Source organism: Aotus nancymaae, unplaced genomic scaffold, assembly GCF_030222135.1.
Source record: "Aotus nancymaae isolate 86718 unplaced genomic scaffold, 86718_ANA_hifiasm-v0.15.2.pri h1tg000012l, whole genome shotgun sequence".
In the NCBI taxonomy this organism is placed as follows: domain Eukaryota; kingdom Metazoa; phylum Chordata; class Mammalia; order Primates; family Aotidae; genus Aotus; species Aotus nancymaae.
This window is the reverse complement of record NW_026988423.1, coordinates 31,109,387-31,123,111: the sequence shown is the minus strand read 5'-3', so window position 1 is coordinate 31,123,111 and position 13,725 is coordinate 31,109,387. Positions and strand designations below refer to the sequence as shown.

The window sequence follows — 13,725 nt, the reverse complement described above, 5'->3', positions numbered from 1 at the left end:
CCCAGGCTGGAGTGTAGTAGCATGATCTTGGCTCACTGTGACCTCCATCACCCAGGTTCAAGTGATTCTCATGCCTCAGCCCCTGGAGTACCTGGGACTACAGGCACACGCCACCACACCCAATTAATTTTTTTGTATTTTTAGTAGAGATGGGGTTTCACCATGTTGACCAGGCTGGTCTGGAACTCCTGACCTCAGGTGATCCACCTGCCTCGACCTCCCAAAGTGCTGGGACTACAGGTGTGAGGGCCACCTCCCTTGGCCCATCCAGGCTTTCTTAGGCAGCATTGCCAGGGAATTGGGAAGGTTGCCATGAGTGAGAGCTAATCCCACTCCTTCCCCACCAAAAATAAATTTAAAAATAAAGTTTTCCAGGGCTGTGACTCTACACCAGCCATCGGCTTGCTTGTCTTCATAGGAAAAGGAAGATTCTCCAGGAATCAAATTCCCTCTCCTTGCCTCCTCCCCCTCAAGAGTTCAGTCCCAGCTCCCTCTTGCAATACAGCAGAGCCCCCGAGACACGAAAGCTCACAGGCCGGCAGCCAGACACAGGCAGATGGCCCTTCACCAAGGAATTGGCCCTTGTCATCCCAGAGTATAGGAGTTAACGCAGCTGACTCACAAAGATTTCAGGGCAAGGACACATTGGTGTCTCTAGAAGTATTTGCTGAGCCTGGAGAGACAGCAGTGAGGTGAGCAGGGGTATAGAAGGTGGGGCCTTGGGAAGTGTGGGAGGGGTAGTGCCAAATTTACCGACCAAATGGAGCTCTGGGACCACGTAACTTAGAGCCTTTTTTTTTTTTTTTTTTGTAAAGCTAATCTTAATGGCCTCGGGGATCTCTGTGAAATTGTACGGTTAAACAGTGGAAAAGCGCTGGGCCAGGAATCAGGAAACCTGACGGCAGTTCTAACTCAGACACTAACTTTGTGATTTTGGACAAGTTGCTGCTTCCTTTCTCTGAGGCTCATACCTTCTGATCACGCAGACAAGAGAACCTCGAAATACCAATGAATTAGAACCGGGATTGGCAAACTTTTTCTGTAAAGGGCCAAAAAGTAAATACTTTGGGCTTTGTGGGCCCCACGATCTCTTTCACACCTACCCTGCCCTGCCGCTGTAGCAGGAAAGCTGTCATAGACAGCTCGCAGACAGACAGGGATAGATGGCTCGTAGACAGACGGGGGTGGGGGATGGGTTCTCACAATGCTTTAGTTACCGGAACAGCAGCCCGACTCCGCCAGTTTGCTAACCCTTGCTGTAGAGCATTCTAGGAAGTAAGCCTTGCATCTCATCTCCCAGTCAAAGCAAAGGAGTGGGGAGACTTTGTCCTTTTTGAGTCAAAAGGCATGGATTAAGAAAATGAGGATAGGCTGGAGACTTCCCTGTCTCCTGTAGCCCGCATTCCAGCCGCCCTTATAAGGGAGTTTTACATTTGGTGAACATCTATCCAATACAAAGTAAGCACTCTCATATATATAATAAATTCCATCATTATTATTAACAACAGCACAGTATTCACCTCTCTGTAGAGTTTTTGTAAAAATAAAGGTGATTTATAGAAGTCAGTAATTGCCCTAAGGTCACAATGCTTACAGCAGAGCCAGATTAAAGCTTGATTTGTCACCGCCATTCATTCATCCACAAGCGCAGATTCCTCTTTGTGTGAAGGCCTGGTCAGCACCCCCAAACCTGCCCTAGAACAGCATTCCCTGCACCCCCCCGGAGCTGACGGAGGCCTGAGCAATCATTCTCCACGCTTGCCCTGCTTCCTCTGCAGTATTTTCCTTCCCCACTTTTAAATGTCATGGAGCGTGATGCTGACACAATCAGACAGAATCCCCAGTCCAGACAGCCCCACAGCCAGGGGAGACACAACTCCGGCACACGCTCACTAGGATACAATGGAAAAGTGCAATTCACTTTAAATAGATTCCCATAAATAAGCAATAAAACAAGAACAGCCATTTGCAGTGAGCGTTTCCAAGGTTTGATGAGCTAGGAGTTCGGACTGGGGGGAAAACAAAGAGCCTTTTTCATTATTTCCCCATCCCTGCAATTTTCTTTTACTGCCTGAGGACTTTGAAAGGAAAAAAAAATGAATGTGGCTCCCTTAGAGATGGAGCCCATGCTCCCATTTCCTTCTGCAACTTGCCAATTCAACTTCCAAGTTGTCCTGATGTGACTGTGAACTGTGCCGCCTCCCTCCACCTCTTCGACCTGTGGCTGCCTTCGCCCCAGCTCCTTCCTCTACTAGCCTGCCCAGACTTCCGGCTTAAGTTTCGAAGGTGGGAGAAGACAAGGTGGGCAGACAGGGCTGGGATCTGGGGAAGGGGCAAGGACTAGGAGGTTGAGCCCGAAGAATCCTGGGTTTTATAAAGGTGAATCTAGGTGTTCAGTGGAGTAGGGCTGCAGCCCAGGCCAGAGCATAGTTGGAAATGTGTCCATTTCCACTCACTTTTTCTCTGCTGCCAGATATGACTTTATCACTAGAAGGAAATCCTACCTCAATTTACATTAATGATGATAGCTACATAGGCTATCACTGGTGGACAAATGAGATTTTCCCTTCAGAAACAGCCTGATTTAAGGCCTCCTCTGACTGTGCGTGCATGTGTGCTCACATGCATGTGCATACGGATGTAACACACTTACGTGTTCCCCTGCCATGACTTGCATGCCTTTATGACATGCCGGCAGAGCCTCTTCCTCTCCTTGTTGACTTTCAAATGCATTCTTTATCTCCTGATAGGCAGTTTTTCATGTATGGCTTTCTGTAATACACCACGGTCACCCCGTCTTCTGACCATAGCCTGCAAACAGTCTTCTCTCATGGCCCTATGACTTTGCTCTTCACCTTGAGTTCCAATCACACTCAAAACCAAAAACATCAACTGCAGCAAAGATCTGATTTTTCTACTAGTATCAAGCCAATCTTCCCATTTCCCTAAACTGGCTGCCCTTCTTAGGACGATTTAGTGGGTGTGGAACCCCAGCGGAGTTGCCATGCAGTGAGGTTCTCTTCAGTGGCCATGCTGCAGGCCCGCATTACAGTGGGTCACACAATTTTACATTTGATTTTACACTGTCTCTTATTGTTCTCAAATTGTTTTGTGTGTGTTAGTCTGGTAAGCTCCCTGAAGACAACTACACACTTGTGTACAGGTTTTTCTCAGTTATACTCAGGGTATCAGTTAGCTATCTCTGTATGATAAACAATGGCAAATTTGATGACTTAAAAGCCATAAGCATTACTTATTAATTATGTCTCTATGATCTGTGCAGTTTTGCTAACCTGGGCCAGGTACAGCTGAAATTAACTACACTCACTCCTTCATCTGCAGTCACCTGGAGGGTCACCTAGCAGGTGGCTGATCTAGGATGGCCTCACATGTGTAGTGCCTGTCCAGCTATTGTCCATGGTGACAGAGGTGGCTGGGCCATGTGTCTGTCACCACCTGAGTGCAGGGTCGTTCACACAGTAGCAGCAGGTTTCCAAGGGCACAAGCAGGAGCACGCAAGCTTCTTGAGGCCTTGGCTCAGAACCAGCATAGCCTCACTTCCACCAGAGGCTATTGTCCAAAGCAAGTCACCAGGCCAGCTCAGATCCGAGGGCTGGGAAAACAGTCTCTACCCCTTGGTGGGAAGAGCTGCAGAGTCACATTGCAAAGGGGTAGACCAAGGGAGGCGTCACCTGTTCCTGGTAATCAACATCCTACCTTCTGGTTTTTTTATGAATCTGACTACCTTAGATCCTCATAGAGGTGAAGTTATACAATATTTGTCCTTTTGTGCTGGGCTTATTTCACTTAGCATAATGTTCTCAGGGTTCATCTTTGTTGTAGCCTGTGGAAGGATTTCCTTCCTTTTTAAAGCTGAATAATATTCTATCGTATGTGTATACTGCATTTTGTGTATCCATTCATCATTGATGAACACTTGGGCTGTTTCCACCTGTTTTGTATGTATGTGGTTTGTTTTTTGTTTTTTTTTGGGACAGAGTCTCGCTCTGTCACCCAAGCTGGAGTGCAATGGCACGATCTCAACTCACTGCAACCACTGCCTCCTGGGTTCAAGTGATCCTCCTGCTTCAGCCTTCTGAGTAGCTGGGACTACAGGTGTGCGCCAACACACCCAGCTAATTTATGTATTTTTAATAGATGTAGGTTTTCACCATGTTGGCCAGACTGGTCTCAAACTCCTGACCTCCAGTGATCCACTGCCTCGGCCTCCCAAAGTGCTGGGATTACAGGCGTGAGCCACCACGCCCGGCCTGTTTCCACCTCTTAACTATTTATTGTGAATAGTGCGGCTGTGAACATGGGTGTACACACCCTGCTTTTAATGTCTCTGGATGCATACTCAGAAGTAGAATCGCTACATTGTATGGTAGTTCTATTTTTAATTTTTAAAGAAACCTTCATTCTGTTGTTCGCAACAGTTGTACCATGTTACAGCATCACCAACAGTGCACAAGGCTTTCAATTTCTCCACGTTCTTACCAACATTTGCTATTTTCTGGCTTTTCTCTATAGTGGCCATCCTAATGGGTGTTAGGTGATACCTCACTATCATTTTGATTGATATTTCTCTGATGATTAGTGATGTTGAACAGTTTTTCATATGCTTCTTGGCCATTTGTAAATCGTCTTTGAAGAACCGTCTATTCAAGTCCTTTGCCCATTTTTTAAAATCTGGTCATCTGATTTTTTATTGTTGCATTTATGTATTTCTCTTTAATACTATAATAAATATTCTTTAAATTACCAAACAAACAAGAAAACTCGAGCAGCAAAATCCATCTGTGATGCTTCCTGTCTCTTCCTCTGCCCAAAGTAACTAAGCGCTTTCTTGAATCTTATGTTCATCGTTGACTTGCTTTCCCTTTTTTCAAATAAAGTTTTATTACTGCTACATATAGTTTTTAAAAAGAGAAAGAAAACTAATTTTCAGTTTGGGTTTATTTTAACTGTATACACGGTATGATGCAATATGTATTCTTCTGAGACTTTTTTTCACTTGAATTCTATTACTAAAACTAATTCATATTGTTGTGTGGGACTACTGTTCATTCATTTTGACTGAGGTTTCCATTATGTAGGCATGCCACAACATATTGGCCCAGTCTCCTGTCAGAGAACATGTGTATTGCCCCCAAGTTTTGCTTTATATGAACAGTGTTGATATGATCGTTCTCATACGTGTCTTCTGGTATACGTGAGCAAGAGTTGCTCTTGCCTGACTTCGTAAGAGTGGGATTGATGGATGATGGAGCATTTAAATGTCCAATTTTATGAGATCATGACAAAGTGGCTGTACAATTTCACCCTCCCACCAGCACTGTACAAAACCTTCTGCAGAGCCACACTCCCTCCAACACCTGAGACTGTCACACTTCCATACTCTTAACAGCCAAGTGGATGAGGTTGGTATCTCTTGTGCCCTCGATATGCATTTCCCTGATCATTAATGAGGCTGGACATCCCACCATATGTTTAGCGACCATATGTGTTTCTTTAATCCAGTTAAGAACTTCTGTTCATCAAGACACAGCAAAGAAAGTGAAAAACAAGTTAGAAACCAAGTCAAGTTCTTTGCCACACACAGAGCTGACTTCGCACAGTGTGAAGAGCATATGCAAGAGCACAACTCACCTACTAGGAAAATGCGTAAAAGAAATGACAAGGATTTCATAGAAAATCCCCCAGTGCTTCCTGTTGACCATAAAGCTGCACTTGTATTCACCACGGCAGCTGGTGGTAAAGATTCCTCAACATCGGATAAAAGCTTCCTTCATGTAGATGAAACTTTCTAAGGCCTTGTCCTTAGCTGGTTCAGGGATTAGTCAGAGTTACCTGCACTTCCTCCCTTGCCAACTGGAGAATTCACCTGAGTCCAGAGAAAGTGTTCTCAGTGACAAAAACTCCAAGCCAAGGTGCTCTCACAGATGGTTGCCTGGGGACACTCAGAAAACCCCAAAACATAAGGCATAAAACCATCATCCTTCCCCAAAGAACCAGGTAACATTTTCCCAACCAGAGCCTTTCCAGAGTAATCCCGGGGTGGCGGGGGGGTGACTTCCCATCATTATCCATCCACTGAGGAAAGGGAGATTATTCTGCTTGCCCTAAAACTGCTTTGAAACTAATGAAAAATAAAAATATAAAAACAAAAACCTACTTAAAACTAATTTCTTTCAAGCATTCCCTGGAGCCAAAGAAATGGTTAAGTATTTGGGCTTCAAAGAATTTCCCTGCTGGGCCATGGGTTTCTGATGGAGAATACAGGGACGGGGTATAAGCTATCAGCAAATACATGAATTAAGGCACGTGAACACTCGCTGCCAGTGATCTCACACATAGTCTGTACTATAGATAAAGCCAGGAAAGTTCCCATTCTGAAGCAGGTCAGCTGAAACTGGGGAGATTGAGAGACTGATGCTGGGAAAACATCTTAGTCACACAAATGGGGGTCATGGCTTTCTTCTCGGGCCTCCTCCAATGGCTTGGGAGATGTCGCAAGAGGGAATGTCCGAGCAAGAGGAAGGCCGTGTGAGGCTGGGAGATAAATGGGGGCTAAAATAAGCATCAGCTTTCACACTCGGGTCCCTGTTTCACTAACTAGCTTTCTAAGGTGCTGCTTGCCATCTGCAGTTAATAGCAAATGTCTTCCCACATTTATTCACTTACCTGTCAAGGGCACCTATTCCCTGTGCAGCCGTGTGAAATCTGACTAGCAGATTATACCTTCAGTGCTAACCTGTCAGTCTTAGGAGGGCCTCTGCCGAGACCCAGGTGGCCAGAGAAAAGTGACAGGAAGACAGGTAGCTAGTTGCACTGACTTGAAGCGAAGCTATGTAAAAGCCAGACCCTTGCAATGCAGGCGACCAGAGCAATTGGCTAACAAGATGTCTCTTCCCATCTCCCAGCTGGGTTTGGATAGAATAATCAGGCATGTCTACACTTGAGAGTGTCAAGGTAAGATCTAGCCAGGAGACAGGAAGGCAGCTGGAAACTCTGAAGACTCATCCTCCTCTGGCACATAGGAGACCTCCTCTTTGGAGCTTGCAAGGAGCAGAAGTGGCCTAGCCCTGTGATCTCCAGGATGCACTTTGGAAGGGGATGTTAAATGATAGATCATGAGATGCAAGGCTGGGGACTCTGGGCTCCCAGAGGGTCTGTGCACCTCCATGGCCTGGTCAGCCTCATCTTCCAAAGTGACTCATTCTTCCAAGTCTAGATGGGGCAAATTCCTATAGCACATCTTAATCACAGAAGTCACTGGGAGAAAATATTGGCTCACTGGAAAATCATCTTTCTTAACTATTTTCAGGATTCTTTCCAGTCCCTGAAACAACAATTAGATTGTTGGCGTTTCCTGCAAGATCACAGTCGGCCAGTTTATGACCTGGTGAAGATCAGGCAGCTCATGCTCAACACATCATTACAATACTGTTTCTCTCTCTCTCCTCTCCCCCTTACACACACACACGCACGCGCGCACACACACACATTTCTACATAGCTTCTCTATAGTCAGCCAAACGAAAACAAGATTGAGAGCAGAAAAAAAATTGTCCTGTCCTACCATTTTCTTGCTTTTATTTCCTCCTCCCTCAGCATCTTCCCATTCCTCTTCAGGGCCTAAAGAGCTCTGAGTGGTTAGTGTTCATTGTTATTAAACAAAAATTTCTTGTGACAGCTATCATGTCATCTCTGAGTCTTTCAGCACTAACAGAGACAAGAGAGTTTATAAAATATCCACATTTCCCTCCTTACAGAGAACTGGGACAGCAACAGAGCTTATAAAATACACACTGCCCCCTCCTTACAGATAACTGACTCTATATATTCAAAGCAAGTAACAATTCCTTCTTTTATTGTTTAATTATGAGCTGACGCAGCTAAGATAAAGGCCCAACCAGTCCAGGGCTCAAAAGTGCCAATCATTCTCTGCAGAAAGCTGAAGCTAACTTTCTCCTTTTATTACATTTGTTATAATTTTAGTTTGTTCAGCAATAAATGCAATATTGACATTTAGCTCCTAGAGAAAAAAAAGAAAAAAGAAATAGGCAACCAAACCATTGTTAGCTTCAAATATTTGAGAAGTTTCCAACTGGGGGCCGTAGGTGTTTTCTTACTCTCTTTTTAATTTTATTTCCCCTACTTCCCCTCTCAAACACGTCCACAGAGTCATGTCTTGCAGTCAAAAACTGATTTGCAATCAATATCTCTTATGTACAGCATGCACGCAATCATGTTCCAAATGGAAAAGGCAGGTGATTGAATGCACTCATCAGAGATCATCTCACTGTGGCCAGAGCTGGGTGAAGAGGTAGCCAGAGACCAGAACTGGGACAGGCGGGAGAAAGCTGCTCTTGGTGCTGCTAATTTATGGTGTTGGCAATAAGGCCAAGCTCTCCACCTACATCCGTCTTCAAGCCCAAATTATTTTAGACTTCTCAGTATATTGACATACTATCAGAGGCAGGAGTTATTCTTAAAGAAGTTATGCATCTTCTTCCCCTTGACGTTTTCATAAATAAAATGATTTCTCTCTCAAATTTAACTAGCACTGGGATATCTTTTATAGGCCTACAGCCCTTTATTTTCTTTTTCTAGATGCTTTCTTCTGCTGCTGGGGGCCTAGGAGGGCTTTCTCCCTCGCTGGCAATGGAGCCGGCGTCTCACAAGGGCATCTCTTCCAAGGTGTGCTCCCATGGCCATTTCACCATCTCTCTTTGCCTGTGGTTAGCTGCAGACTTTTCTAGTTTCTCATTGGACTGAGCGCTCTGAGAATGGGGCCTCAGAGCATTGATCTTTGTATCCCCAACATCCAAAACAATGCCTGGCACGTAGGAGAGTGTAATGTAAATTTGTTGAATGAAGCAATGGGGAAAAATATCCACGAATTAATCTATCAATCTATTAACTGAGCATGCAAGAGATGGTAGCAGAAGAATGTCTCCAGAAATAGTAAAACCTCCTCCAAACTCAGAAAATCCTGCAGTTTCCCTCACAGTGTCTCCAGAACTAGCAGCTCCAAAGGGCCATGGGAATATTAGAGGCTTTGGTGTGTATTTTTGTGAATACTTTACAGGAGAGCTTCCAGCTGGGTGAGATTGCCTGCTTTCTTGGGTATAATGGTTAAAAATATATAAATTTAAAAAAAAAAAACCCTGGGCTAGGTAAATTTGGGGATGTTATGTTGGGGAGGTATGTGTTAATTTTTCCCTCTCTGTGCCAGTTTGAAGGTGACTTTGTGATGCAAATAACCCAAATTAAAGTTAGGGCGATTCTGAATTTGCTTAGGTGAGAAAGCCAGGTGTAAAAATAAGGACTAGCTAGCTCCCTGCCTGGTATACGGCAGGGCTCAGGGCTCAGCACATTTACTGACAGTGTTGTAGATATTACTTAGCTGCTTTCTGGGGTGTGGCTCTTTGATGCACCCATTCATGAACTTGAGCCTTGAACATGTATTGTGGTCTTGGTCACAACCACACTTGCAGCCTCACCTCTGGCCTCTCATCCTCATGGTCCTGCCTTCCAGCCACACTCCTCTATTGCAGTTCCAGGGATGTCATCTCTGTTAGGCCTTCGGAATGTGTCTCTTCTCAGTGTGACCTTCCCCTGTTATCATCTGGATAACTCCTAATGTTTCAAAATTCAGTGTGGGGGCTGGGCACAGTGACTCACAGCTGTAATCCTAGCACTTTGGGAGGCCAAGGCAGATGGATCACTTGAGGTCAAGAGTTCAAGACCATCCTGGCCAACATGTGAAACCCTGTATCTACTAAAAATACAGAAATTAGCCGGGGGTGGTGGTGGGCACCTATGATCCCAGCTACTCAGGAGGCTGAGGCAGGAGAACTGCTTGAACCCGGGAGGTGGAGGCTGCGGTTAGCCAAGATCGTGCCACTGCACTCCAGCCTGTGCCACAGAATGAGACTCTGCCTCAAAATAAATAAAATAAAATAAAATAAAATAATTCAGTGTAGGGTCACATACACAGGAACACACAGTCCCTCCCCGTCCTCCCCACCCACCAGCCAGCACTGACTCTATCAGAACACTCAGCTCAGGACTCTCTTTGTCTGTGTATCTTCCATTCTCTTCCGTGGGCCCACAAGGCTTATAAAATAGGGTGGTGTCCTCTGTCTCTGCAGCTCATCACCAAGCACAGTGCCTAGAATGGTTCATAAATGTTTAGTAATGAGTGAAAATATGTGACTAGATTAACGAAAGAATGCTAGCCACCATAAAAAGGCCGCCAGTCTGGAGCAGACCTAGGGAGAGCCATGCAATCCATGGAGACCTGCCTCCACACCTGCGCCACACGTAAGAAAGCCCCTGCAGGCGGATGGGCTATGGAGGAGAAACTCAATGTGAAGGCAGAAAGCAGAGACCTCGGCCAGTAACTCGGACCAGAGGGAAGGAGCTGCTGATGGACTCAGAGGCCACCTGAGCCAGCAGAGCCAGAGTGGAGAATCCTTTCCTCAGGTCTACCATGGCCTGAGAAGAAGCAGGTGAAGGGAACAGAGACAGAGCCGGTGGAACAAAGGAGTGAGCTGTGCACATGGGAAGCAGATGCAGCATCAAGTGGGCGCAGGATGCCATGTGAAGAGCCCAGCACGAAGGAAAAGGCCCGAGTGGCCCCGATCCCGTGGGTCTGCCATCTGCCCCAGGGGGCATGGAGCCACCCTGGGAAACATCACTGAATGCTGTGTGGGCAACAGCTCTGAAGGGCCAAGATGCTGCTGACGGTGGGGAGACATTTGCCGTCACAGGCAAGAGCTCAAAATGAGATGGAAACAACGTGTCACAGCACTTTAACTCAGCCATGGTATTTTGGAATGTTTTAATTAAGGTTTATCTGTTACCATTATGACTGTAATCCTCGGAAGCGCCAAGCCTGCCCTGGTAGGGGAAGAGAGGAGGAAAACATGTCATAATTAAAATAATTATTAATTTAATCTCATTAGCTATAGATTATTCATGATCACTGCTATTATTATGCACGGGGGGCAGACCCCTTTTCTGAACCAGTCTCATCAGCTTGCGTGGAGGTGGGAAGTTAGCGGTGCCTGAGAAATCCCGCTCCCTCTGGTAAGGCAGCTAATCCATCTCCTTCCCAGAGAATTTCTATCCTCAGGTCTCCTTCACAAAATCCGCCCAGTGCTGGGTGTGAGAGAGGCCCTGTGTGTGTATGTTTTGCTGCTTAATTGTGTGTTCACGTGACCCCAAGCACCTGCCACCCTCCCCTTGACTCCCCGGTGCAGAGGAGGGACTTTCCTCTGCTCTGGGCACATCCTGGGCGCACCTCTCAATCCTCGTCACACTGGGCTTCTTCGAGGTCCCCTTGCACGCTTGGTCATGAGCTCCTTGATAAGATTGACTATGTCCTTCATCTTTGTATTTCCTCCAACCTGCCTTTCCACATTCCAACATCTACAGGAATGTGTGTCTAATGTCACTTCCATATTAGAGGAGGAGAAGAGGAAGGAACAAAACAGGGAAGCCAGAAATGAGGAAGACGGGAAGAGAGAAGAAGACAAAAGAGAGGGGGAGACAAGAACAAAGAAGCCTGTCCTGCTGAGGACCATTAGTGACCAGACCATCAACTTCCTCTTCCCAAGTGCCCCTCAAATCCTCGCATCCCCCCGACCCTGTGGTCCAAGCCAACACTACCCCTCCCCTCCCGCACAGACAGGCAACCTGCTGTATCTTTCCCTTCTTTAGAGGTGTAAAATGACTAATGAATACCAAAGCAAAGCGATTAGGTGGCCTTTACAAGCTTCAGTACCTACCAGGATAACTATAAGTCACACTGGCATCATAAATGCCTTCTCAGAAAGTGCAGACAAAGGAGGAGACCAAAGAAATCAATTTAATTCTGAGTGTCCTCTCTCTTTTCTGATCATCAGTGAGTCAATTCTGACTAGCCCTGGTAGGGAAAATTCATCAGAACCCTGAAGTGACACTTCAGCCAGATGAAATCATAGCATGGCAGGCACCGTGGACACCTATGGTTTCCCTAACACTCTCAGAGCCCTGAGGCTTTGTGGAGGCACCTTGGGAGTACTTTGGGCATGCAGGGAAGCCAGTTTAACCAGGAAGTTTTGCTTCGATGTATTTTTATGTATCATTTCTTTGTTTCCATCTAATCTATGATAAGGATTCAGCTGTTCAAAGTATCAGCAATGTTGAAAGCCCCAATCTAGTCCAACTCCCTCTTTCAGAAGGGCAGAAATGGGTCCAGCAAGCTCAGGGGCTTTCCCAGAAGGGGCACAGACCTGTGTTTGCAGCCTCCTCCAGCCCGCTCCTCCCACCATATTGCACACACCTCCTTCCCATCGGCCCCGCACAGGGAGAGCCCTGCCCAAGGTGCTCTCCCAAGATGCCATCCCACTGAGCAGGCAGCAGGTTCACAGCTGTCAGCAGAAGAGGCAGTGCCACGCTAAGCTGCCTTCAGAATGAAGGTGGAGGTGCCCAAAAGCCTGCAGCCAAACCCTGAGCCCTGGGTCCCACCACCCTGCAAAGGACCTCTGAGGCTACAGCCCATGACAGTCCCTGAAAGGGGACCTGGGCAGGAGTGACTCGGTGACCCTGGTAGATGGACGGCAGGCGGACCCACATGTGTCTGGGTCCTGGCCAAGGTTTCAAGACGGCTTCCTGATTCTACTCTATAAGCAGTTTGCATCCGAAGAGAGAGGAGGCTCCCAGGCCTGCTGAATGAAGCCTAATTGGAGACATTCACTCCTCATAGACAAAAAGGATAATATCAGCACACTGATTTTCAGCTTCTGACCTTCAGACCCATGTTCCTGAGGTCTCTGTGATCCCTATGGTTCTGCCACCAATGCCCTGGCCAATCATGAGCATTGATGGAACGCTCACTATATGTCAGGCAATGTACCAAATCTCCTTTATCCTCCTGCAGCTCTCCACAATGGGTGCCCTTACTCTTCCCATTTTGCAGATAAGAAACAGAGGGTTAGAGAGGTCTAGTGACTTTCCTAAAGTCACCCAGAGACCCTCGGTGAAAGCAGTGGATGCCCAGACCCACTTCTCAGAGTCGGATGGGACAGTGTTTCCCTCTGTGGGCCACAGCCATCTGGGGAGCTGTCCAGAGACCCCATGTTCTATCCCACTTACTTGCAAACCATCATACTATCCACACATTCTAGTACTTCACAACCTCAACTGTACCTTCCAGATTTGGTTCATGCCCTTGGAAGTAGCTCCCAGAACTCTTATCACCCCATATGTCCCAGTTTTGGGGTGAGAAAATGTAGGTCATGGTATTCATGTAATATGGATCAAAGGTCTTGACATTAAGTCTTATCTCTAAAAAGGAAAGCTATCTGAAATTCTATCATGAGTTCTATTCTTTTTCTTTTTAAATCTTAAACATTAATCTCTCCCTGCTGTATTTTCTTAATGTCACTAATACCCCTAAAGAGTAACTAAGTAACCTGGTGATGTGGCTCACACTTGTAATTGCAACACTTTGAGAGGCTGAGGCTGTAGGTAGGATCACTTGAGTTCAGGAGGTGCAGACCAGCCTAGGCAACATGGTTAGACCTATCTCTACTAAAAATCAAAAACATTAGCTAGGCATGGTGGTGCATGCCTGAAGTCCTAGCTACTTGGGAGCCTGAGGTGGGAGGATCGCTTGAGCCCAGAAGGTCATAGTAATTTAATGGCATCTTATGGCGAATTACTTTAC

General features: G+C 46.2%; 1 protein-coding gene across 2 annotated transcripts in view; it reads left to right on the top strand.

The window, feature by feature from the left end:
• Window positions 1-13,725, top strand: part of KIRREL3 (kirre like nephrin family adhesion molecule 3) — a 565,117-nt gene that overhangs the window by 306,092 nt on the left and 245,300 nt on the right. The window lies entirely within an intron of this gene.